Source organism: Myxine glutinosa, chromosome 8 (assembly GCF_964187855.1).
Source record: "Myxine glutinosa chromosome 8, kmMyxGlut1.1, whole genome shotgun sequence".
Lineage (NCBI taxonomy): Eukaryota > Metazoa > Chordata > Myxini > Myxiniformes > Myxinidae > Myxine > Myxine glutinosa.
The window spans coordinates 83,847,600-83,873,153 of record NC_136268.1 but is presented as its reverse complement, the minus strand read 5'-3'; the positions used below and the strand labels follow the sequence as shown (position 1 = coordinate 83,873,153).

Sequence of the window (25,554 nt, the reverse complement as noted above, 5' to 3'; positions counted from 1 at the left end):
TCTCTAAGAACCCCAGAATGTCATCACGGGACCTACAGGTAGCTCTTGCCACTGTTGATGTCATAGTGCACGAGGCTACCATTAGAAAGAGGCTGCACAAATTTGATCTACATGGGAGGTGTGCCAGGAGGAAGCCTTTGCTGTCCAGAAAGAACATCAGGGCAAGACTAAACTTTGCCAATGAACACCTAGGCAAAGACCAGCACTTCTGGAACAATGTGCTCTGGACAGATGAGTCAAAGGTAGAGCTATTTGGCCACAGTACCAGAAGACATATTTGGCGAAAACCAAAGACAGCATTTGACCACAAGAACCTGATACCAACTGTAAAGCATTGTGGTGGAAATATTATGGTTTGGTGCAGCTTTGCTGCATCAGGGCCTGGGCAGCTCAACATCATAGAATCCACGATGAATTCTTCATTGTACCAGAGGGTGCTTGAGGATAATGTGAGGCCATCTGTCGGAAGTTGAAGCTCAACCGAAGGTGGACCTTGCAACATGACAATGACCCTAAACTTACCAGTAAATCCACCAAGGAATGGCTGAAAAGAAAGAAATGGAGGGTTCTGGAATGGCCAAGTAAAAGCCCGGATCTAAATCCCATCGAGATGTTGTGGGGGGATTTGAAACGAGCTGTGCATGCAAGAAACCCCTCAAACATCGCACAGCTGAAAGAATTCTGCATGGAGGAGTGGGCAAAAATTTCTCCCAGTCGATTTCAGAGTCTGGTAGACAGTTATAAGAAATGCCTACTTGAGGTTGTTTCTGCCAAAGGGGGCAATACCACCTATTAGAGCCAAGGGTGTACTTACTTTTTCCACATGCGAAATTTGCATTTATGTTTATTTAAATTATACAATGGATGACAAAATGTAAATGTTTCATGATATTTGTTATATTATATCACCTTTATCTATCAAAATTGTTGAAATGAAGATTACATGCATATGGAATGCATGCACATGCACATGATGATTACATGATGATTACATGCACATGAAGATTGTACAGATTTATCCCATCTCGTCTTCAGTTGTCTTACCCTTCCTCCAGTCCATGGTACACTGAATCTTGTGGTGAGGGAGTTGCCCTGAAACAACTTGCCTTTGCCTCTTGGAAGGCTAATCCAACTGAAGGCAATCGCAGTTCCTTCCACCATGCTCGGAACAAGTGTGTGGCTGCCCTCAGGAGTGCCAGGAAGCACTATCTCTCCACACTCAAGAATGAACTCTCAAACCTGTCTCCTTCCTCCAAATCCTGGTGGCATCTGGTCAAATCCATTTCTGGTGTTTGTTCCCCCTCCATCCCCTTCCTTACCTCAAATGGCTACACAGTTGACACCGCACGTGACAAAGCCGAATGCCTCAACTCTGTGTTTGCCTCAAAATATTGTGTCCCAAACCCATCTCTCTCTGTTCCCACCTTACCCAGTCGAACCCAACTGCTCCTGGACTCTGTGTCCTTCTCTCCTGACAAGTTGGAGGAGTTTTTGTCAAACCTCGACTCTGATTCTGCAACTGGACCAGACGGCATCAGCCCATGGGTCCTAAAATCCTGCTCTGCCGCTCTATCTCTCCCTCTCTCTGTTCTTTTCACCCTCTCTTTTGCTCAAGGTCATCTGCCAGCATCCTGGAAATCAGCAAACATTACCGCTTTACACAAAAAAGGTGCAAAAACAGATCCTTGCAACTACAGACCAATCAGCCTGCTCCCAATTATCAGCAAAGTCATGGCATCCATCATTGCTTCAGATATCAAATCCTTCCTCTTCTCCAATGGCTTGATCTCCGATCATCAATTTGGATTCAGACCAGGTCATTCTACTCTGGACATGCTGCTTCTGCTGTCTCAACAATGGATGGAGGTCCTCAATGCCAAACAGGAAATCAGAGCCGTCTCCCTTGACATATCACGTGCCTTCGATACGGTCTGGCACCCAGCTCTGCTCACCAAACTCTCCTCTTATGGTATCCATGGAAATCTCCATGCATGGCTTGCGGACTTCCTCTCTGGTCGTAGACAACGTGTGGCCCTGAATGGATTTCTCTCATCTCCCCTTCCTGTTCAGGCTGGAGTTCCCCAAGGCAGTGTTCTGGGCCCGGTGCTTTTTCTGGTCTTTATCAATGATCTCTCCGACTCTCTGGAAAATCCTCTCTATCTGTTTGCTGATGACTCCACTCTCTGCCGCTCCAATCCTCTTCCCTCAGATTGGCAGCCTGCAGCCTCCTCACTCTCTGAACAACAACAACATGCATTTTAAGGCCATTTTCCCTGCTAGAGCGGGGGTTAGCCTTGCGGTCCCCATGACAATCTTCTCCATTTTGCCCTATTTTCTGCATCTCTCCTTGTTAACCCCCTTGCCCGCATTTCTTCTTCCACCATCTTTAGCCAAGTCTTTCTCGGTCTTCCCCGTCCTCTACTTCCTTCGACATTAATTTCCATCACTCTTCTCAACCAGTCACTTTCATCCTTCCTCAACACATGACCAAACCATCTCAACCTGTTCCTCTTCACAGCATCAATCACAGGCAATATTCCCATCATCTTTCGCAATTCATCATTTGTCTTCCTCTCTCTCAACGATACTCCGCACATCCATCGAACCATTCGCATTTCCACCCTTTCCAGCCTTCGTTGCTGCTCTACGTTCATTACCCATGTCTCGCTCCCATAAATCATAACACTTCTCACACATGCAGCATACACCTTTCCCTTCAGCTTCAGCGACACTCTCCTCCTCATCAGCACGCCACTTAGTTCCCGAAACTTCTTCCATGCACATCTCACTCGAGCAACCGTTGCCGAGTCTGATCCACCTTCTCCATTCAGCATGTCTCCGAGGTAGCAAAATGTTTTCACACCTTCCAGCTTCACGCCGTCTCCAAGATGCAACTCAACATTTCCTCCATGTGCAGCTCCCTCTGTGCGCACCTTACATTTGAATGTAGCTGCCACACTGGTTAATGACCCTCTCAGACCACTACATTTTTTATGAACCCACTCAGCGCACATTGTACATTGAATGGAGTTCACTCCGACACCCTTCCTGCACACAGCACAGGGCCACTTCCCAGTTCTTTCCACCTCACCACATGCTTTACCACTTACCATCACCTTCGTCTTTCCGACATTCACCTTCATACCTTTTGTCTCCATACATTCCTTCCACTTGTTCATCTTTTCCTTCAGTCCATCCATACTTTCCGCAATCAACACCAGATCATCTGCATACAACAACTCCCACGGTAAACACTCCTTTACGTTCTGAGCCAGCACCTCCATCACAGCTACAAATAGTAGTGGACTTAGTACCGACCCCTGATGCACTCCCACCTTCACCTCAAACTCACCACTGTTCCCGTCCTTCGTCCTTACAGCTGTGCGTGCTCTTTTGTACATTGCCATCACTGCTCTGATCAACCATTCCTCCACTCCTAACTTCCTCATTGCCCATGTCAATACTTTGCGTGGAACCCTATCGAATGCTTTCTCCAGATCAACAAACCCAAGAAACAACTTTTTCCTCTTCTCCATGTACTTCTCCTGCAACTGCCTCACAATAAAAAGCGCGTTTGTCGTTCCTCTTCCTGGCATACATCCAAACTGCATTTCGTCGATCTTCACTTTCTTCCTTATCCTCCTCTCCAACACACTTTCCAATACCTTCATTCCATGCTCCAATAACTTTATCGCTCGGTACGAGCCACACTCTAGAGGGTCACCTTTCCCCTTTTATAGAGGGACGAGGGTACTCAGTTCCCAATCCACTGGAATGCGGCCTACTTTCACCGCCAGATTACAGATCTCTGTCATACTCTTCACACCCCAACTTCATGCTGCCTTCAACATATCTCCCACAACTCCTGTCGGCCCTCCTGCTTTTCTACTCTTCATTGCTTTTATGGCTTCCTCAACTTCCTTCTCAGTTATCTTCTCTGCCGGTCCTAAAACTGGGTTACTTTCTATGTTGCCATCCCATTCATGCTCTGTATTCAACAGCATTTCCATATATCTTTTCCAGCTTCCTTTAATTCCATCTGGGTCCACAACGATTTGTCCCACTTCATCCTTCAAGCAACTCACCCCCATCACATCACACCTCTCTTTCGCTATCTGCTTTGCAATCCTGAATACTGCTCTCTGACCCTCTTCCGAATCCAAGCGTTCTCTGAACATTTTCCGATATGCCTCCTGCGCCTTTGCCACCTCTTTCTTTGCAGCCTTCTTGGCTGCCTTATAACTTTCATGCTCTGCTGTTTCTGCTCCCGTACCCTTCGCCTTCTGCCACTCCTTGAACTTCTTCCTCTTCTCGTCAATCCTCTTTCCAACTTCATCATCCCACCACCATGTTTCCGAGTGCCTCGGTGGTCCTTTTGTCCATCCACATACCTCACCAACGGCTCCCAACAGACTAGCTTTCATTGACATCCAACCACTTTCAAGCTCAACCACATCATCCTCTACCCTACTCAGCCACTCTTTTAATGCCTCCCTTACTGTCACCTCTTTCAACCTCCACACCTTCATTCTCGGTTGGTACTTCACCCGCCGAGCTCTCCTCGCACCTTTCACCCTTATGTCGCAGACAACCAAGTGGTGCTGTGAAACAGCCTCCTCCCCCGGGACCATCTTTGTGTCCCAGAGGTGCCCCCTATCTCGCCTACGCACCATCAGGTAGTCAACGGTTGTCATCGACCCACCTGACGTGTATGTAACAAGCTTATTATCCTCTTTCTGGAACTGAGTATTACAAATCAACAAATCAGCTCCATCAGCAAACTCCAAAATCCTTTCACCTTCTCCATTTCTCACACCATATCCGTAACCCACATGAACTCCCTCAAAACCATCCATACTCCTTCCCACATGTCCATTTAGGTCTCCTCCTACCACAACAACTTCCTCATCTTTCACGTTTTCCATCAGCTTCTCTGTCGCACACCAGAACTTGTCCTTCTCTTCATCGCTCCGACCAACCTGCGGAGCATATCCCGAGATGACGTTCACCAAGAGCTTTCCAATCATCATTTTCACCATCATCAACCTATCACTCACTCTAGTCACACTCACCACACTGTCTACAACCTCCTCAGAAAACAGGACACCAACACCATTCACGCCCTCCAGGCACCCTTGCCACACAAACTTGTATTTCGGTCCCTGCCTACCCTTCACCATTCTCACACCACTTCCCTTCCATCTCGTCTCTTGCACATAACATGTCCACTCTTCTTCTGACCAATACTTCCACCACTTCTCCTGATCTCCCTGTCTTTGTCCCTCCATTCCATGTCCCAAATCTCAGAAACCGATCTCCACTTTGGGCTGTACCCTGCCCATATGTAGTTGCAATTGTCATGGTTCTCTTTTTGAGGCAATGTTTTTTTGGCCGGATGCCCTTCCTGACGCCAACCCTCTTAGTCGTCTTTTATGAGACGCAGGGATACGGTGTACCTATTCTAAATCCAGGGTACTCTCTGAAGACCTGGACAAAATCACAGACTGGTCAAACAAGTGGAACATGTCTTTCAATCCTGACAAATCTCACACTCTTACTACGTCTCGCCGTAAAGATCGACTGGACAACCCTCCCATCTACTTTCTCAACAATCCTCTCCAAGAAGTTCTGTCGCTCAAGCTTTTGGGTCTCACTATCTGCCATGATCTTTCTTGGGAAAACCATATTTCCAAGCTGGCCTCCAAAGCCAGTCACCGACTGGGCATCCTCCGTCGTGCGAAGTCCTTCCTCGGCACACCTGAGCTCCTCACCACATACAAGGCTTTCATCCGCAGCTCAATGGAATACTGTTCTCCCCTATGGGCCGGTGCTCCTTCCTCACACCTAGCTCGGCTTCACGCTGTTGAAACCAAAGCTTTCAGAATCATTGGAATCTCCCGTGATGAAGCTATCTCCGAGGGCCTTTCACTCACTCACCGCAGACAGGTAGGTGGTCTTTCTGTCTTCTACCGACTCCCCTCCGGCCTTGCTCCCCCAGCTCTCTCTGTGCTTTGTCCCCCAAATATTCCTCCAGGTCGCACAAGATCTGCCAGCAACCCTCTGATGGTTAAACTGCCAAAATCTCGGCTCTCTGCTCACCTTCACTCTTTCATTCCTCTTTTCTCCCGCCTCTGGAACAAACTCCCACACTCCCTTCAATCCCACTCCTCCCTCCAGGTCTTCAAAACAGCTGTTCACCACCATCTCTTATCTTTCCCCATCCAAAACCTTGATCTTTTCTACCCCCACTAATTCACCCCAGATCCACCTTGTTTGAAATTCCAACTTCTTTCCTGGAAGTCCTGGCAGTGTCCATATGTTTTATACCTCTCCCACCCCCCCTTCCCAAGCCTCCCCCCCCCCCAAAGCCCTCTCCCTCCCACAGATCTCTCGATGTCCCTGCTCTCAGATGTTGTGTTTGTGTTCGTCCCCCTCTCGCCCCATCTTGTGTACCGCTCCCCATGTTATATGTTTTATGTGTCGGTTTGTCTTTCTGTGTGATTAATGTTAGCTCTTTCACGAGCCTCGATCTTGTATACAAAAAAAAAAAAAAAAAATGGCTATGTTGAAATATGTTGAAAAAGTCAAAACTTTACATGGGGTGTACTTACTTTTTCACGTGACTGTATATATATATATATGTATATATATATATATATATATATATATATATATATATATATATATATATATATATATATATATGTATATATATATATATATATACGTTCACTTGAATGAGGCTTGTTCAGATTATCGAGTACTTCCACGAGCATATTCCAGGTGAACGTGGGCCTACTGCCAGCCCTGCGGAAAACTCCTTCAGTATTTGATAAAGGTTTGGGATTAGGAATGAGATCAAGGCCACTACGAGAGCAGAGAAATAATCAAGACATGTCAGCTTCTGTAAACAGGAAAATATTATGCTTTGTAAAATGCTTCACTTTAAAAGTAACACATCACCGGCGATAAATACCATACTGGGGGCAGGTTTATGGGGTTGGAATTGGCAAGAATTGTGTTTAAATGCTTTTGTTTAATTCATTGATTTGACTACAGTACTTGGTTGTTTACAATTAACTTAATTACCTTTACATCCACATTCCTTTTGTAGTTAACATACATATCCCATTTAATTTAGTACCCTGCACTGGTGTCCTATCTACTAGTATTGGGGTGTGTGTACTGTGTGTCCCACCATTCGCGAAGAGCAGGCGAGTTATTGATGACACATCAACAAAGTACAAATTACTGCTCCTTCAGGCGAATGTCCTGCGTTGGAGTGGTGGCCAAGCTGCGATTGTAACCCTTGCCAAAGAAACATTTCAGCATAACTAACACTCTATATATATATATATATATATATATGTACATAAATACATATATATATATAAATCTCTGAGGATATCCCAGAGACTCAATAGCTCAGGGGGCTGTTACCGCGTAAGTGATGAGGTTCGTGGGTTGGAGTCCCGGGTTGAGTCAGAATTTTTCACCCGAGCCCTAAGCAGGAATTTACTTCCTGTTTCTTAAATTGTTAGATGCGTTTATCTTCATTGCACTTTCACATACATACACTCACATCCGGGGTCTGCCGAGCAGGCACGCAAGACATCGGCCGTTATAAAGCTCGCAGCGTTCGTGTGAGAAATCTCTGGGGATATCCCGTTGACTCAATAGCTCAGTGCGCTGTCACCGCGTAAGTGATGAGGTTCGTGGGTTCAAGTCCTGGGTTGAGTTGGAATTTTTTCACACTAGCCCCACGCAGGAATTTACTTCCTGTTTCTTATATATACAAATATACATGTACACACACACACATATATATATATACATATATATATATATATATATATATATATATATTGTTACTGATCGCGGTTTAGATGTTATGATGACCGAGCGGTGGTGTATTACCGCGACCTAACAGGATCCCCGACTCACCCGATTCCACCCAAACGTTGGCCGGGTCGCACCGCAGCTAGTCAATAGGGAAAAGACAAAGGCGACGAATGCAAAGAGGAAAACGAAGGCAAAGAAAGGTTTGGAAATACTACTGAATTTATTGACTATTTACACACAAGCAAAAAGAAAGCAGTCACGTTTATTTACAAGCACATAAGATGCAGGTGACACAGGGAAAATACTAGCTTATTGAGTTATACAGACTTAATTAACCCAGGACAGAACAAACAGAAGACAGACTCACGCGGGGAATGACAGGAATGGCAGGAGGTGGATGGCTGGAGGTGAACGCTTGGTGGAGCCAACGCGGAGCTTGGCGGAGCTTTGGTGGAGGTGAACGCTTGGTGGAGCCAACGCGGAGCTTGGTGGAGCCTTGGTGGAGGTGAACGCTTGGTGGAGCCAACGCGGAGCTTGGTGGAGCCTTGGTGGAGGTGAACGCTTGGTGGAGCCAACGCGGAGCTTGGTGGAGCCTTGGTGGAGGTGAATGCTTGGTGGAGCCAACGCGGAGCTTGGGGGTTGGTGTGACGGGTTCTCTCTCCTTCCCTCACAAGCTTCAGGACTCTTTCTTGACGACCAACTCTTTGTGACCAACTCTTTGTGACCAACTCTTCACAGACCCTCTACTGGCAACCGACTCACTCTGGCAACCGACTCACTCTGGCAACCGACTCACTCTGGCAACCGACTCACTCTGGCAACCGACTCACTCTGGCAACCGACTCTTTGTGACCAACCCTCTCTGTGACCAACTCTTTGTGACCAACTCTTCACGGACCCTCTACTGGCAACCGACTCACTCTTCACTTCCTGCGTGCGCGCCTTTATAACGCCTCCGGCGATTAAGCCGCCGGCCTTCAGGACACGCCCATCGGGGTGCTCACCTCGGCCCTGGTTGGTCATGCGACCCTCTGGCTCCGCCCTTGATGACGAGGTGGAGACACGCCTTTCTTCTCCGACCCTGCCTCGTGGTCAATGGCGGTTATTGGAGGGGAGGTAATATGGGCAATCGAGGCTCAGCAATGACGAGAGGGGATGTGAAGGAAATGGGGATTTTGGGGATGGGAATGAAAGGGGGTCTATTCTCTTTCACTGGTGCAATGGAGTACTTCAATTAATGGGAGACACAGCCTTACCCTAAAACACAGAATAAGAGATAACTATCAACAGGGGTATTCTATTACTTGGCTGACGTGTATGCTTGTGGACTAATTATGGGATGCCCTTTCACCTTTACACAGCTCCGGAGGTAGGGGGGCGCAGAATAAACAATAATAATAATAATACAGCACACAATCAAAAAAACACAGTTCTCATCTCCGCAACACTGCACCCTCCTCCTCTTAGGCACATCCCGGGCCTACAACTTTTATTTTTAGTGTGACACGTAGGTGTAGTTCCCTCTACTTTTAACCTGACCCTGAGTGCGACAGTTTTAAGACATAAATAAATGTGTCCCGCTGCTCCATTGCACCCTGCCTAACAGACTTACGCCCACAGTTAACCGAATTGCAGAATGGTCTTCAAACTACACACTGACGGTGGGAAGCATTATTTACACTTGACGCTACTTTTATTTACAAGACTAACCCAGGACCTGTGATTGTTCTTTCTGGGGGGGAGACAGTCTGCTCTGCATCAATGCACCATGAAAGCACCTATAACGCACCAACACACCCTCAAGCACCAATCGGTGCAGTCACCACAGTTCAACAATGTTCAATAAAAATAAAATCAACAACCCCTAACCCTGCAGGTGGTCTCTTGCTCTTCGGCTCCCTCTGCTGGTTATTATTATTTCTTCCAGTTGTCATTCTTTTGCTTTGCTTACTGGCGGCCTATTTGCAATAAAGTGTGCCCAATGTGTCCTTTTTATTTTCTTTATTTATGGCCCACAGGGCCGACTACGTGTGGTTCACCTGTGGGGCATCGGTGCCCTGTGGCCAAGGTCCGCCAGCAAGATTTCGGGCCCTCATGGCCAGTTCCAGCAGAGGGGCCATGCCCCAACCCATGGGGTCCATAGGTGGTGCTCGGCCACAGGCATGTGGTCCATAATGTGGTGCATCGATGCAGACAGCTGGTTCTGGGAATTTCGGGTGCACAATGGCCGACCCACGCACGCTCCCCTCGGCACCCAATGGTGCACAGGTCATGTGGGAGACAAAAGGGGGATGAGACAAATGAGCGAGGGGTAAGGTCACAAGGGTACACATCAATAAGGCAATGCAAGGCGAAATGCGTACGGAGGGCGAAGTGAGAAAGCTCGTCCCTACCGTACGTCACCCCCCTGTCACCTACCCTACCCTTGCCCTTACCCCATATGTACAAAAATCTACACATTTACAAATTCGTCACTACTGTCACGTCTTCCTCATATTTCCCCTATACCAAATTCGTCTCCACAATCCCTCTACTTCAAAATTTGCCATCACCAAATTCGTCATCAATCCTCATAAGGAGGGAGAGATGGAATTACGCACAATTTCACACCCACGTCATGATGCGTCTCACCATCCAAACATTTGCACAGTAAAAATAATTAAACATGGCATGGTGCGGAGTACCTGTCACCTCAGGTGAGTGGATGCAGATGGTGCGAGGAGACTTCATCCTAACTACTTTCTAAATGACATTAACACACTTTACACTACCCGGGGTCTTTCCCTGCCAATCCATTGGCCACTTACACTATGGGTTCTAAAAACCAATTCCCATTGACCAAACTGTGGTGCTTCTCAATTTGGGGTCTCGCTCCCCCGATTCATCTCCCGGTGCCTCGCACAATTTCTGGGCTGCGACGTGTAGCTCTCCCAGCAGGTCTACCCACCTGCACACCTCCACCACTGCAGTTGCCACCCGAGCTTACCTAGCTCCTCACCCTAACCTAACTAACTGGGGAAGGCCCTCTCCTGGCTCTGTCACCCCCTGGTGCCCTCTGGCACTGGGCTACCCGGGTCCGTCCTCCGGATCCTCGGGCCCCAACCACAACAACTACTACCGGCTCCCAGAGCCCACCTGCGGCCTCACCTGGCCGACATCCTCACAGTGGTGGAGCGCCCAACCAACTACACACACTAACAGGCTACACGCCCAGCCATTTCCACAACACTAATGCACCCATCCAAAGACCATTCTTTCACCCGCACCACAGATGCCAATATCCAACCACAATTTACCTGTACCCTCTATCTAACACTTACACTACCCGCCCCGGGTATCTGTGATGGGGGTCCACTCTTCCCCCATTCACACCTTCGCACCATCCACTCCACTCCACAATTTCCACCATACTCACTCCACGACCATCCATTCCAATACTCCATACCATTTATCCCATACACCTGTCCTCCATTCACCTGTCGTTGCACACCTGTGCAATCATACCTGGTGCCACCTGCACCCTCCTCCTCTTCCTGGACCAGTTGGTCAACACAACACACATCACCATTACTCACTCATACACTGCTCCACACACCTGTTCAGTTGCACACCTGTGCAATCACACCTGTTCAATCCTCACACACACGGCATCATTTCATCTAACTACTCCCCTCTGAAACTTGCGCTTCCCAGTCGTCCCTTTAAACTATTGCGCTCCCACGTCATTATAATCCACACTAATCTACCTGCGTCCCCACTACAGGTATCAGTCACTAACTAACCTTAACGTCACCTAATGTCATCTTCGCTAGATCCCTACAATATAACCTAACCCACCCGGGCTAGTTTTCACTGCCATACACCCCATAAGCTATAGCGCATTTGCCCCACCTGTGAGGGATGGTGGATTTGCATTCCCACCACATCGGGGGTCTCTCACTATAAATTTTGCTCGTCCAAATTCCAACCAATTCAAAAATTTTCCATTTACTGCCAATTCTACCCACAATTATAAATTTCGTATCAAATCACTATCACTATCACTATCACCATCATCGCAGTCCACTATATCCTAGCCTCGGTGCGTCGTGACATCATTAAACTCGGTTCGTAAAGCCGAGCAATGAATTCGGGTGGTTTGGTCGCCTGCAGGTTGAATCCGTCCGGCTTTCGGTTCAAGGGAGGTGGTTTGGTTGGACCGAGGCTCCACGCACCATCTCGGCGCGGCACCTTGCGGTCCCGGGCCCGATGGCTCAATCTCCCTCGGTCGGAACCCCGTCCCCACGAGGGGGCACCGTTCCGCTTCCTCCCACTCGCCCTCGAACCGGACCGGTCGCCTCGCCCGACAAAGCCCGGACTCGACCGTGCGGGGCGGGGCCAAGCCCGAATCGGCAACGACGCTTCGAAGAGAAGCGACGCAGCATCGACCCGCGCCGGGCCTCGCACCCAACAAAGCACCCCGCGCCCGGAGTGCTCGCATCGGCTATCCGTCGCCCTAACCACTAACCCGGTTACCGTCGATGCTTTACTTGCATGCTTACAAGCATACAGCATACGCTACCCCTTTCACCCTCACAAAACCTGGCGTTCCAACGCCGTCCGTACATTCCACCAACGCTCTCCCTGTTACACACCACACCTCTCGCGCACACTCTTGCGCACACTTTGGTCCACACCTCTCCTCCGTTACGTCCTCCGTAACACTTACCACACCGCGCTTCCCTGTGCTCCCTCGCACACGCGCTTCCACCAACCCAGGTGTGCTTCCTCGCACACCCTCTACCATTCCAAGCGTGCATTCTCGCACCCGCTCCACCACCAACTCAGGTGTGCTTTCTCGCACACGTTCCACCACCACCTTACTCTCCGTGTCACACTCACCCTCGCACGTACACTCCGTATTGCTCTCACTCCCTGTGTCACACCCCGTACACACCGACGTGCATTCTCGCTCGCACTCGGTTTCACTCCCACACTTTATAACACACCCACTCGCCGACGCACACTTTTTCCTCCCACGCGTGCCATTTCCACTCACACGGGACCCTTCACCAACGCCCGGATGCTTCCTCGATCCCAAGCGCGCGAAAATTCTTTTGTCGCTAAACATCCTCTTACAAAATCTACCCGCACAATATACAGCACGTCTCACCTTCGGGGTTCTTCTTCCTCCCTGCACCAAAACCTGCAAACTTCCATTTGGATTAGCGAGTACAGCATCAGGATGTGCATTTAGACTTTGAGCAATTTCCATTCCTTCCTCCGATTGTTGCTCTTTTAACTTTAAGTCCCCGGTCTCTCCAATTTCAACTATACCCATAATTTCTTTGTTCACCTCGACGACCGTTGGCTTTAATAAAATTCCCTCAACCTCATCGGTCGCCGGCTTTTCCAAACCCCGGGTCGCGATTTCTACCCCCGTCATTGTACCCGTGCTTTCCTCCGCTTCGCTCAACCAGCGCTTTTCGACCCGCTTTACCTCCTCGTGCACCCCTGGGACCCTTTCGCCCAACTTGCGGTCTCTGTCCCTCTGCTCCCTTTCCTCCCTATCGGCCCTCATTCCGTTTATTGTTGCTTCAATTTGCTCACTCCGAGCATCCATTTTATTACTCAATCTCTCCCCCTCTATTCTCAGCATCTCGGTGAATTGCGCCATGAAGTCCCCCACATCAAAGCCCGCTGGTAGTGGTACGGTCACGGGCGCGGCAAAATTTGGTGCCACTGTAACCACGTGCGCGAGAGCGCCATTTTGTGCACCTGATACCCCCTCAACCACACCTTCTTTACTCTCCTCCACCACTTTTCCCACTTCTTCCCTGGGGTCCTGGGTCGGTTCTACCCCGTCTATCTCTCCCACCGGCATCCCGTCGCGTTGACCAGCCATGGCGCGATTTCAAAGTTCAGGTTTTGTAAAACAAAACAAATTTCGGCCGCTCCAAATTTTGACCAAATTTTTTCTAGATGTTTTAAAAATTTGGTTCGGGCCCCGAATCTCACGCCCAGACACCAATTGTTACTTAATAACACAATTGGTGTTCCAAAATGTGGGCCTAACAAATTTAGTCCCAGGTCCGAATCCAACTCCTGACAACCAATTGTTACTGATCGCGGTTTAGATGTTATGATGACCGAGCGGTGGTGTATTACCGCGACCTAACAGGATCCCCGACTCACCCGATTCCACCCAAACGTTGGCCGGGTCGCACCGCAGCTAGTCAATAGGGAAAAGACAAAGGCGACGAATGCAAAGAGGAAAACGAAGGCAAAGAAAGGTTTGGAAATACTACTGAATTTATTGACTATTTACACACAAGCAAAAAGAAAGCAGTCACGTTTATTTACAAGCACATAAGACGCAGGTGACACAGGGAAAATACTAGCTTATTGAGTTATACAGACTTAATTAACCCAGGACAGAACAAACAGAAGACAGACTCACGCGGGGAATGACAGGAATGGCAGGAGGTGGATGGCTGGAGGTGAACGCTTGGTGGAGCCAACGCGGAGCTTGGCGGAGCTTTGGTGGAGGTGAACGCTTGGTGGAGCCAACGCGGAGCTTGGTGGAGCCTTGGTGGAGGTGAACGCTTGGTGGAGCCAACGCGGAGCTTGGTGGAGCCTTGGTGGAGGTGAACGCTTGGTGGAGCCAACGCGGAGCTTGGTGGAGCCTTGGTGGAGGTGAACGCTTGGTGGAGCCAACGCGGAGCTTGGGGGGTTGGTGTGACGGGTTCTCTCTCCTTCCCTCACAAGCTTCAGGACTCTTTCTTGACGACCAACTCTTTGTGACCAACTCTTTGTGACCAACTCTTCACGGACCCTCTACTGGCAACCGACTCACTCTGGCAACCGACTCACTCTGGCAACCGACTCACTCTGGCAACCGTCTCACTCTGGCAACCGACTCTTTGTGACCAACCCTCTCTGTGACCAACTCTTTGTGACCAACTCTTCACGGACCCTCTACTGGCAACCGACTCACTCTTCACTTCCTGCGTGCGCGCCTTTATAACGCCTCCGGCGATTAAGCCGCCGGCCTTCAGGACACGCCCATCGGGGTGCTCACCTCGGCCCTGGTTGGTCATGCGACCCTCTGGCTCCGCCCTTGATGACGAGGTGGAGACACGCCTTTCTTCTCCGACCCTGCCTCGTGGTCAATGGCGGTTATTGGAGGGGAGGTAATATGGGCAATCGAGGCTCGGCAATGACGAGAGGGGATGTGAAGGAAATGGGGATTTTGGGGATGGGAATGAAAGGGGGTCTATTCTCTTTCACTGGTGCAATGGAGTACTTCAATTAATGGGAGACACAGCCTTACCCTAAAACACAGAATAAGAGATAACTATCAACAGGGGTATTCTATTACTTGGCTGACGTGTATGCTTGTGGACTAATTATGGGATGCCCTTTCACCTTTACACAGCTCCGGAGGTAGGGGGGTGCAGAATAAACAATAATAATAATAATACAGCACACAATCAAAAAAACACAGTTCTCATCTCCGCAACAATATATATATATATATATATATATATATATATATATATATATATATATATATATATATATATATATATATATATATATATATATAAATATACATATACAGTCACGTGAAAAAGTAAGTACACCCCATGTAAAGTTTTGACTTTTTCAACATATTTCAACATGCAGCTATTTGATCTTCATTTCAACAATATTGATAGATAAAGGTGATATAATAAAACAAATATCATGAATCATTTACATTTTGTAGCCCATTGTATAATTTAAATAAACATAAATGCAAATTTCGCATGTGGAAAAAGTAAGTACACCCTTGGCTCTAATAGGTGGTATTGCCCCCTTTGGCAGAAACAACTTCAAGTAGGCGTTTCTTATAACTGTCTACCAGTCTCTGTCATCGACTGGGAGAAATTTTTGCCCACTCCTCCATGCAGAATTCTTTCAGCTGTGCGATGTTTGAGGGGTTTCTTGCATGCACAGCTCGTTTCAAAAACCCCCCACAACATCTCGATGGGATTTATATCCGGGCTTTGACTTGGCCATGACAGAACCCTCCATTTCTTTCTTTTTAGCCATTCCTTGGTAGATTTACTGGTATGTTTAGGGTCATTGTCATGTTGCAAGGTCCACCTTCGGTTGAGCTTCAACTCTCCGACAGATGGCCTTAAATTATCCTCAAGCACACTCTGGTACAATGAAGAATTCATCGTGGATTCTATGATGGTGAGCTGCCCAGGCCCTGATGCAGCAAAGCTGCCTCAAACCATAATATTTCCACCACCATGCTTTACAGTTGGTATCAGGTTCTTGTGGTAAAATGCTGTCTTTGGTTTTCGCCAAACATGTCTTCCGGTACTGTGGCCAAATAGCTCTACTTTTGACTCATCTGTCCAGAGCACATTGTTCCAAAAGTGCTGGTCTTTGCCTTGGTGTTCATTGGCAAACTTTAGTCTTGCCCTGATGTCCTTTCTGGACAGCAAAGGGGCCCTCCTGGCACACCTCCCATGTCAATCAAATTTTTGCAGCGTCATTCTAATGGTAGACTCGTGCACTTTGACATCAACAGTGGCAAGAGCTACCTGTAGGTCCCGTGATGACATTCTGGGGTTCTTAGAGAATTCTTTCAACATCTTGTGGTCTGCTCTCGGGCTGAACTTGCTGGGGCAGCCTGACCTGAACAAGTTGGCAGTTGTTTGGAATCTTCTCCACTTGTAGATGATCTTCCGGACAATCGAATCATTGATTTCAAATTGTTTGGAGATCTTTTTAAATCCCTCCCCAGTCTCGTAGGCATCTATAACCTTCTTTCTGAAGGCCCCGGGGAGCTCTTTTGATCTAGGAATGGTGACGCCGCACACTTCCAACAACAAAGAGCAAACCAAACGAAATGTCTGAGGTTTAAATAAGACAGGTTCCTCCAAGATCCTCTCTAACGATGTTCTAAACATTTGCACCTGAGCTGGTGCACCTATTTCTAATTTTAGGTATTTGAAGTAGTGATACATGTAGGGGTGCACTTTCTTTTTCCACATGCAAAATTTGCATTGATGTTTATTTAAATTATACAATGGACTACAAAATGTAAGTGTTTCATGATATTTGTTATATTATATCACCTTTATCTATCAATATTGTTGAAATGAGGATCAAATAGCTGTATGTTGAAAAAGTCAAAACTTCACATGGGGTATACTTACTTTTTCACGTGACTGTATATACTGTATGTGTGTGTGTGGATATATATATATATATATATATATATATATATATATATATATATATATATATATATATATATATATATATATGTAAAAAGTATAGAACACCCCAAGGGCTCTCTGAAAGGTGGGGCGTAAGATGGGCCCAAATGGACAGATAAAACGGATAAAGACACCTGATACTGATTTTGACCAAAGAGAACAGATTGTGGATGCACGTCTGGTAAGGTAACAGTGTGGACGTGAGTTCGGATCCATCAGCGGGATGAGGGTCCAGCAGGTCCGGAAAGTATGTGGGAGTGATCGTGTGGGAGATGTTGGTCTACGGTGTGATGGTGTGCGTGTGGAGGCATGGCAGGTTCGGGAGAAGTGTGGGTGTGGACGTGAGTTTGAGTCGATGAGAGAGTTGCATTTCCATCAGAGCCGGATGGGTTGTGTGCGTAAGGTGGGTGAGGAGGAGGTAAAGCAACGCAGTGCCTTTGAAAAGGGGACACGCAAGACGACAGGGAGAAACAGCCAGGTAGCAAGCCACAGTGTTGTATGTCCTGGGGTTGCCTTCAGCAGGGAAAGGATGTGAGGAGGAGAGTGAAATGGCCAGGTATGGGAGAAAGGGGAGTATGGGAGAGAATGGATGGAGTGGTGTGTGGGGTGCTTCAGACGTTGAAAGGAAGGGTGGAAGATAGATTGAGAAAGATGAATGAGATTGTGTTTGAGTAGGCGTGTGTCACGTTTGGAGTGAAAGAGTGTGTAGAGAGGGGTGAGAAGGAGGCACGTTTGAGCAGGACACAGAGGGTGATCCATGAGTTGAGAGTGGAGTTGAGGAGCTTGAATTTAAGATGGAAGAGGGCAGTGGAAGGGGAGAGGAATGGGCTTGAGGTGTTGACGAAGCAGGTGAGGATGAGATTGGTGAAGTTAAAGAGAGTGGAAAAGATGAAGAGGCGAAGAAATGAGAGGTAGAGGAGGTGAAAGAGGTCCTTTGAGAATCCTTTTCAGTTTATGAAGGATCTGTTGGAGCAGTCTCGATTTGATGTACTGAAGGTACCAAAGGAAGAGTTGGAAGGTCACCTGCGTGTCACTTATGCAGACACAAGAAGGAACAAAGTGGTGGAGGACATTGCAGGCTTGGTGAGAGCGACAGAGCCAGGTGTTCCATTTGATTTGTCAGAGCCAAAGATGTCTGAGGTTGAGGCAGTTTTGAGGAAGGCACGGGCGGCATCGGCTCCAGGACCAAGTGGAGTGTCATACAAGGTGATTAAGAGTTGTGAAGGCATCAGGCAGTATCTGTTGAAGGCCCTGAAGGTGGAATGGAGGCAAGGAGTGGTGCCCAGTCAATGGAGTAGGGCAGAAGGAGTTTATATTCCAAAGCAGGAGGAGGCTGTGACACTTGAGCAGTTTAGACCAATATCATTGCTCGATGCAGATGGGAATATATTGATGGGTGTCTTTGCGGCACGGCTCTCAGGCTTCATCAGAGAGAATGGTTTTGTGGATGGTTCTGTGCTGAAGGCAGGAATACCAGGATGCATTGAACACTCAGCAATGGTCTGGCAAGTGTTACAGGAGGCAAAGAGGCAAAGGAAGGATGTGGCGGTGGTATGGCTGGATTTGGAGAATGCATATGGATCAGTGCCGCATGCCTTGATCAGGTATGCCATGGATTTCTTTTGGGTGCCACGGAGATTTAGGGATTTTTTGATGGCTTATTATGATAAGTTTTGGATGCGGTTTGCAACACAGTCCTATGTAACAGAATGGCAGAAGTTGGAGACAGGGATCCCGAAGGTATGTACCATCTCCCCTATTTTGTTTGTGCTGGTTATGGAGTTGTTAATACGTGCGGTGAGTGGACATGGGAAAGCAGTGGAGCTAGCCCCTGGTCACTTTGCCAGTGATGTTTGCATTCATGGATGACCTGACAGTTGTCCAACAGTCGGCTGACACAGCAGTCTAGGTACTGGGATGACTGGAAAGGTTGATGCGGTGGGCAAGAATGGGCTTTAAAGCAAGAAAGTCGAGGAGTGTGGTGGTGAGACGAGAAGTGGTGGATAACATGCACAGGTTTGAACTGGGAGGGGAGGTGGTGCCATCATTGACAGAGGCCCCTGTGAAGAGTTTGGGAAGATGGTATACAGTGGAGTTGAATGATTTGGGAAGGGTGAAGGGGGTGAGGAACAAGCCTGTGAGAGGGTTGAAGAGGATTGATGGATGTGGTTTGCCAGGTAAGTTGAAGGTGTGGTGTTTAAAGTTTGGATTGATGCCACGAGTATTGTGGCCATTGATGATGTATAATATTGCGATTGGGCATGTAGAGAGGATGGAGGTTGTGGTGAGCGGGTTTGTGAGGAGGTGGTTATGTGGTTGTCCTGTCGGTGCATGTCAGACAGGCACAGCAAGGTGCTTGGCCATGCTGTTTGACGAACATTGCCTTTTATGGTCAGGGTGGAAAACTCCAGTTTCCCTTGACATCATGAACCGAGGAGTTTAAGGTGGTGAAGGTGCGGGAGTTTATGATGTTGCAGGATTCGAGTGATTCAGTGGTAAAGAATGCTCTCCCAGAGAAGAAGGGAAGTCGGAAGTGGAATGCAAGAGCAGAGGTGGATGAGATGGAGGAGCGGTTGCAACAGGAGGCAGTCGTGGGGCTGGTGCAGCACGGGAAGCATGGCTTGGGGTGGATGAAGCATGAGCGATGGGGAAAGGCATGTGTGAAAGAGAGGAGGAAGATGGTTGAAAGGGAGGTGTGAAGAAAAAAGGAGGAGGGGAAATATGTGAAAGCAGTCAGACAGGCACAGCAAGGTGCTTGGACTAGGTGGTAAGGTGTGCGGGTGAGGACATCGAAGTGGCAAGAGATTTGGAGGATGGAGCCAATATTGTTGAGTTTCCTGTTCCGAGCAACGTATGATGTGCTTCAGTCACCAGTAAACTTGAGATTGTGGGGGTTGTTGCAGGAGGAGAGATGTTCTTTGTGTGGAGGTTTGGGAACGGTGCAGCATGCACTGAGTGCATGCTCAGTAGCATTGGCAGCAGGAGAATACAAGTGGTGAAATGATCAGGTGCTGGCGGTGGTAGTGCAGATGGTACAACAACAGGTGCTGAGATCGAGAGAGAGAAGAGTGGAGAAGGAGACCGATGGGGGAGAGGTGATGTTTGTCAAAGAGGGCCAAGTGGTAAGAGGTGGAAAGAGGAGGAGGTGGAAAGCAAGAGGGCTGTCAGATGCTGTGATTGGCAGGTGGTGGCAGACATAAAGCCACAATTGGTATTTCCAGAGGAGATCTGTGTAACAAGGTTGCGGCCTGACATTGTCATCTGGTCAGGTGCAACAAGACATGTCATCTTTGGGGAATTGTCTCTACCTTGGGAAGAGACCATGGAGGAGGTGTACGAGAGGAAGAGAGGAAAGTACAGTGAGCTGGAGGCAGAGTGTCGGGAGAAAGGTTGGCGAGTTTCCTGTCAGCCATTTGAGATTTGAGGTGGGGTGTAGAGGATATTTTGGCAAATCCTTTTCTGCATTACTTGCTCGGCTTGGGGTGTGTGGTACAGAAAGAAGGAGGATGTGTTACCAAGTTGCCCAGGTTGCCTTGAAAGGCTCACTTTGGATATGGAGGAAGTTTATGGAGGCACGTCAAATGGTGTAGGTTGAGGTTGTGGGTGGTGATTCATTTCAGTCTAAAGGGGTAGTGACTGAGCACGGAAGAGAAATGGAGGTGTGTGTGTGTGTGTGTGTGTGTGTGTGTGTGTTTTGCAGGAGTGGGTGTGGTTTTGCATGAATGTGTTTTTATTTGAGTTGTGCATGTTGTCAGGGTAGGTGATCAGGTTGTTGTTGTTTTTTTTTGGTGTGTGAGTGAGTGGATGAGGGGCTGTGGATTCTGGGAGTGGAGGAGGTTTTGTTGTTGTCGTCCGTGTTCTCACTGGCTGGGGGTGGGGGTATGTACGCATCCGGGTGTAGCTACTGCATGTGGAGGCATATGTGTCCCTGTTGGCCCACCTTAGCTGACCGTATTGAGATTGAAGGGCCAAAACGGGATGATGCAGACAACCTCGACTGAGGACCTGGTCAGTGAGGCACACTTGTGACCAGGTGTGTTTTGAAATTATATATATATATATATATATATATATATATATGTATGTATATATATATATATATATATATATATATATATATATATATATATATGTGTGTGTGTGTGTGTGTGTGTACAGTGCGTATCAAAAAAATGGTAATCCGAATTCAAGGGGTTAATATGCAAAGGTTATTTAGTTTGACAATTTACATGTGGTTTACCAATTTTGAGGAGACTCTCAGCTTTCCATTGATGCCTTTCATGCATCATTGCTGTCACACATGACTGAGTACATGTTCATTGAAAATGACAAGTTCAAATCACATTTTTACAAGTTTGGCTAATCGGTGCAAGACAGTTTTAAATGGACGCTTTACTTGTCGACTGCCAAGTTGATTATGTAAAATTGTTAAGCTGGTCTGGTAATCGTCGGTTGCGTCATCCTTTGTTTAAGATGGGTATTTAAGATGGGCCTACAGTGTATTGGTTTAGAGACAGTCTGAGTCATTGAAAAGATGGTTCAACTTACGACTGAACAGCAGACCTTCGTGGTTACAACCTTTCACCAAACTGGAAGTTTGCAGCGAACTCGTGATGCGTTCAGGGAACGTTTCCCAGAACGGGAGCCTCCAGCAGTCAAAACCATCTGGGCGAATGTTAGAAAATACCAAGGGCATGGCACTAGCCTCAACCGCAACAAGAAGAATTCTGGTAGGAGGCGCACTGGGCGATCGGAAATGCACATTGCAGCAGTAAGGCAGCAAGTTTTGGAGCATCCTCGGGATACTAGCGCAAGACGAAATGGGACGGGATTGCCTTCGGCAACATTCAACCGAATCACAAGACTGGACCTCCACCAACATCCATATCGGATTCACATCCAGCATCCACTTACGCCAGGGGATTTTGCCAGGAGGCTGGTGCCTGCCAGATGGTTGATAGCACGTTGCAGAGCAGATGTCAATTTCCTGCGGTATCTTGTTATCGGCGACGAAGCTGCTTTCGCCATGGATGGCAAGGTCAATACCCATAATGTTCTTGAATATGCACCGACAGGACAACCACTGGAATTTAATTTTGACACCAACATGAATCGACAAAAGTGGACTGTTTTGTTGGGACTTTGTGGAAGTGGTCAGGTGATCGGACCATTTTTCTTTGAAAGGAATGTCAATGGTAACAGGTATCTGCAGATGATCAATGATGAAGTTTTACTGCAGCTGGAGGATAACTTTGAGTGACAGGTTCGTGGTGTCTTCAGATATCTCTGGTGGGCCCAAGACGGTGCCCCAGCACATCGTCTTATCGCTGTCCGTTGATCGACTGAGGGAACTCTTTGGAGACCGAGTCATCGCCCTCAACCATGCAGTGGAATGGCCGCCAAGATCACCTGACCTCACACCATGTGATTATTTCCTTTGGGGACATTTAAAGAACAAGGTGTTCGTGACTCCTCCCCGTGATCTTGATGAATTGCAGGGCCGTATTCGACATGAAGTGGATGCTTTGCGCAATGACCCGGCTATGGTGAGACGAGCAGTTCAGGGCATGCTCCGCCGCTGTGAGCTTTGTGTTGAAAGGGAAGGTGGACATGTTTAAGGTGTGGGTGCATAAAGGCCAATCATTCCTGAGAAAAGTTCACATCTGACGTTCATTTTACACCAATTATCCTGATTTGCACAATTAGCCAAACTTGTAAAAATGCGATTTGAACTTGTCATTTTTAATGAACATGTAGGTACTCGGTCATGTGTGACAGCAATGATGCATGGAAGGTATCAATGGAAAGCTGAGGAATTCCTCTTAATTAGTAAACCACATGTAAATTGTCAAAATTAATAACCTTTGCATATTAACCCCTTCAATTCGGATTACCTTTTTTTTTTGATACGCATTGTATATATATTTAGTTTGATGATAATTAATTTAATGATTCAATTAATGTGGATCTGGCAAAATCCTGATTGGCCAATTGGTCCCATCCTGTGTCTAAATTTATTTTCATAAATATACAAATATACAAGATCAGCTGAACAGTTTAATTAACATGGTAATAATTTTTTTCTGCTGCTGGCCTTATGCAGACAATTTGTGGTCTTGTGATGTCAAGTCCTTGAGGGGACAGACATGATAGAAAGAGCTGAACTTTGTTTCCCATACCCTTCTATTTAATTGTCCATAATGATTTAATTTCCAAGAGGATTGAATGTTATAATTGGGAAAAAAATTATGTTGCGAGCATGCTACTAAAGGAGATTAAGAATCTAATATGGCAATACAAAACCGACTTGCTTGTTTAATAAATAATGAGGGGTTGTGGTGGTGGTGGTGGTGGAGGAGGGAGGGAGGGGAGGTATTGTGACATGGAAGGCAGGAAATCACAGCACCTGCTTGATTTCAAGGCAGACTGATTTCTTCCCCCTGCTTTAACAAGGCCTGCCAACTCGGCTTTGTCTCTCTACTGTTAACAAAGTGGTGCATTGAGTTCTGCGCCTTGGCAGATATGGAGGCCTTTCCGGCCTGAAGCCACGTCTTTTTGGCTGCACAAAGTGCTTGCTGAGGGGGTTTGGTTACATCTGGGGTTCAATTCATTCAAACAATCCAAGAACATTTGTAATAGCATCTTGGGATGAGATTAATCGGTTAAAACTCGTTGTCCGTCCTCCAAGGCCAATATATTTCTATATAAAACCCCCCGAAACTCACTTGTCTGAAGAACAACCAAACGAGAATTACAGGAGTTAGAGCTCTTGCTTGGCTTATTTACTTTCATGAATGAAAAAGCTGGATCTACCCAAATAAAAAAATAGGGGAAAAATAGGAGAACAATATATGGGGAAATATATTTTTTCCTATTTTTCTGCACATGAAAAAATATATTTTAAATAGTGAGTTTTGGAACAAAAAATTGGAAAAAATAGGAGAAAATACATATTAAATAGCCACCCTTTTGAACAAAAAATAGAGAAAAAAATAGGAGAAAAATATATTTTAAATAGTGAGTTTTGGAACAAAAAAATAAGAAAAAAATAGGAAAATATATATTAAATAGCCAGTTTTGGAAAAAAAAATAGGAAAAAAATAGCAACCAATTGTGAGAAAAAAAGCAGGTATAGAAAAATAACAATAAAAGCAGTGTAAAAAACTAAGTCCAGGGAAATAGTAAATAAATAGCAACCAATTGTGAGAAGTATAGAAAAAGTGAAAAAATAGCACTGCAAGCATCAGTCGACAAAATAGTAAAAAAAAAAAAAAAAAATTGGAAAGGATAACCTATTTTATGCTGTTTTGGAGAAAAATACTTTTAAATATTACTGAAATACTAAAAAAATATAATAAAAATAGCCAAAAATACAAAAAATATATAATTTTGCTTGCTGCAAATCGACTAGGGTAGAGTTTGTGTACCTAGAACCATGCTACTCAAAGGTTTTGATCTGGGAAGTGCTCATGGAAAGCAAACCTGCTGGGGTACATATTGTCGCATTCCTGGTGATTAAAACCGTCCAAGGAAACGGATTGAAGAACCAGCTTTAACTCTGAGGCGTTTAGTTCAAAATATAGCAGAGAATATTTGTGGGGGGCAATTGGGGGGAGAAGCTGAAGAGCTTACCTTTATGGATCCCAACGGCAGTCTTCAACCTGTAATAAATAACTCAAACAAAATGGAATTAAAATGTGCAAAAATTAAAAGGTTTATTTAAGAAAATGCCGGTAACAAAGAAACGCACGATAAAACTAAACTCCTAAATTGAGGGTCCTTCCATGCAGACTCAGTACACAGACAAAGGGAAATATAATGATGTAAAAATAAAAGGTGTTATCTATGGCACTTTGCTCAACTCGACCAGTGTGTCTCACCAGTAATCGTCAACGATCGTCTCAGGCCTTGGCGGGCGAATGTGCTCGCTCTTCCGCACAATGCGTGGGCGGAAAAAACAGGGCCTCGTTGTGCGTCTCGCTCAATCCTGACTCCAAGCGCGTCACGAACGGGAGTTGCCATGCAGCTTGCCATTCTTGCTTGGGGAAAACGCAGCACTTCTTTTGCGGCTCTTCCGCCTCTTCACGACCACAAGCTAGATCTCGAAACTCGGATGCCCGTGATTAATCCTCCTCGCGCAAGATAGCAAAATGCAACCGTCCACTATGGATGCAGAAGGAGAAGGCGCAAGAGCAAGAAGAAACGTTGACACACGACTGTCCACTATCACATCCAGAATTGAGAGAGATAAATGCCGACTGCATGCAATCAAAACCAGAAGCAGAGAGAGAGAGAAAATGTTCGCCAGTGCATTCCTTTATCATTCAGGCTCTGACATCATCTGTGCTGCTTCACCAATCAGCAAGTCACTTCTTACTCGTCCTTTCTGTCAATCAAACCCTGGACCAATCACTGCCCCTCTGGCCACAGCTCTCGGCCTGCCCACTCTGTG

The 25,554-nt window shown here is 46.8% G+C and overlaps 2 protein-coding genes across 3 annotated transcripts in view; one reads left to right on the top strand and one right to left on the bottom strand.

Annotated features, from left to right (window-relative positions):
* The window catches only part of LOC137432649 (F-box only protein 25), a 742,106-nt gene extending 732,173 nt beyond the window's left edge, over positions 1–9,933 (bottom strand). The window contains exon 1 of the mRNA XM_078783458.1: positions 9,882–9,933. The gene's annotated coding sequence lies outside the window, so the exon portion shown is untranslated. The remainder of the gene's footprint in view (positions 1–9,881) is intronic.
* FDFT1 (farnesyl-diphosphate farnesyltransferase 1) overlaps positions 1–25,554 on the top strand; it is a 119,000-nt gene that overhangs the window by 63,758 nt on the left and 29,688 nt on the right. The gene's annotated exons all lie outside the window — the stretch shown is intronic.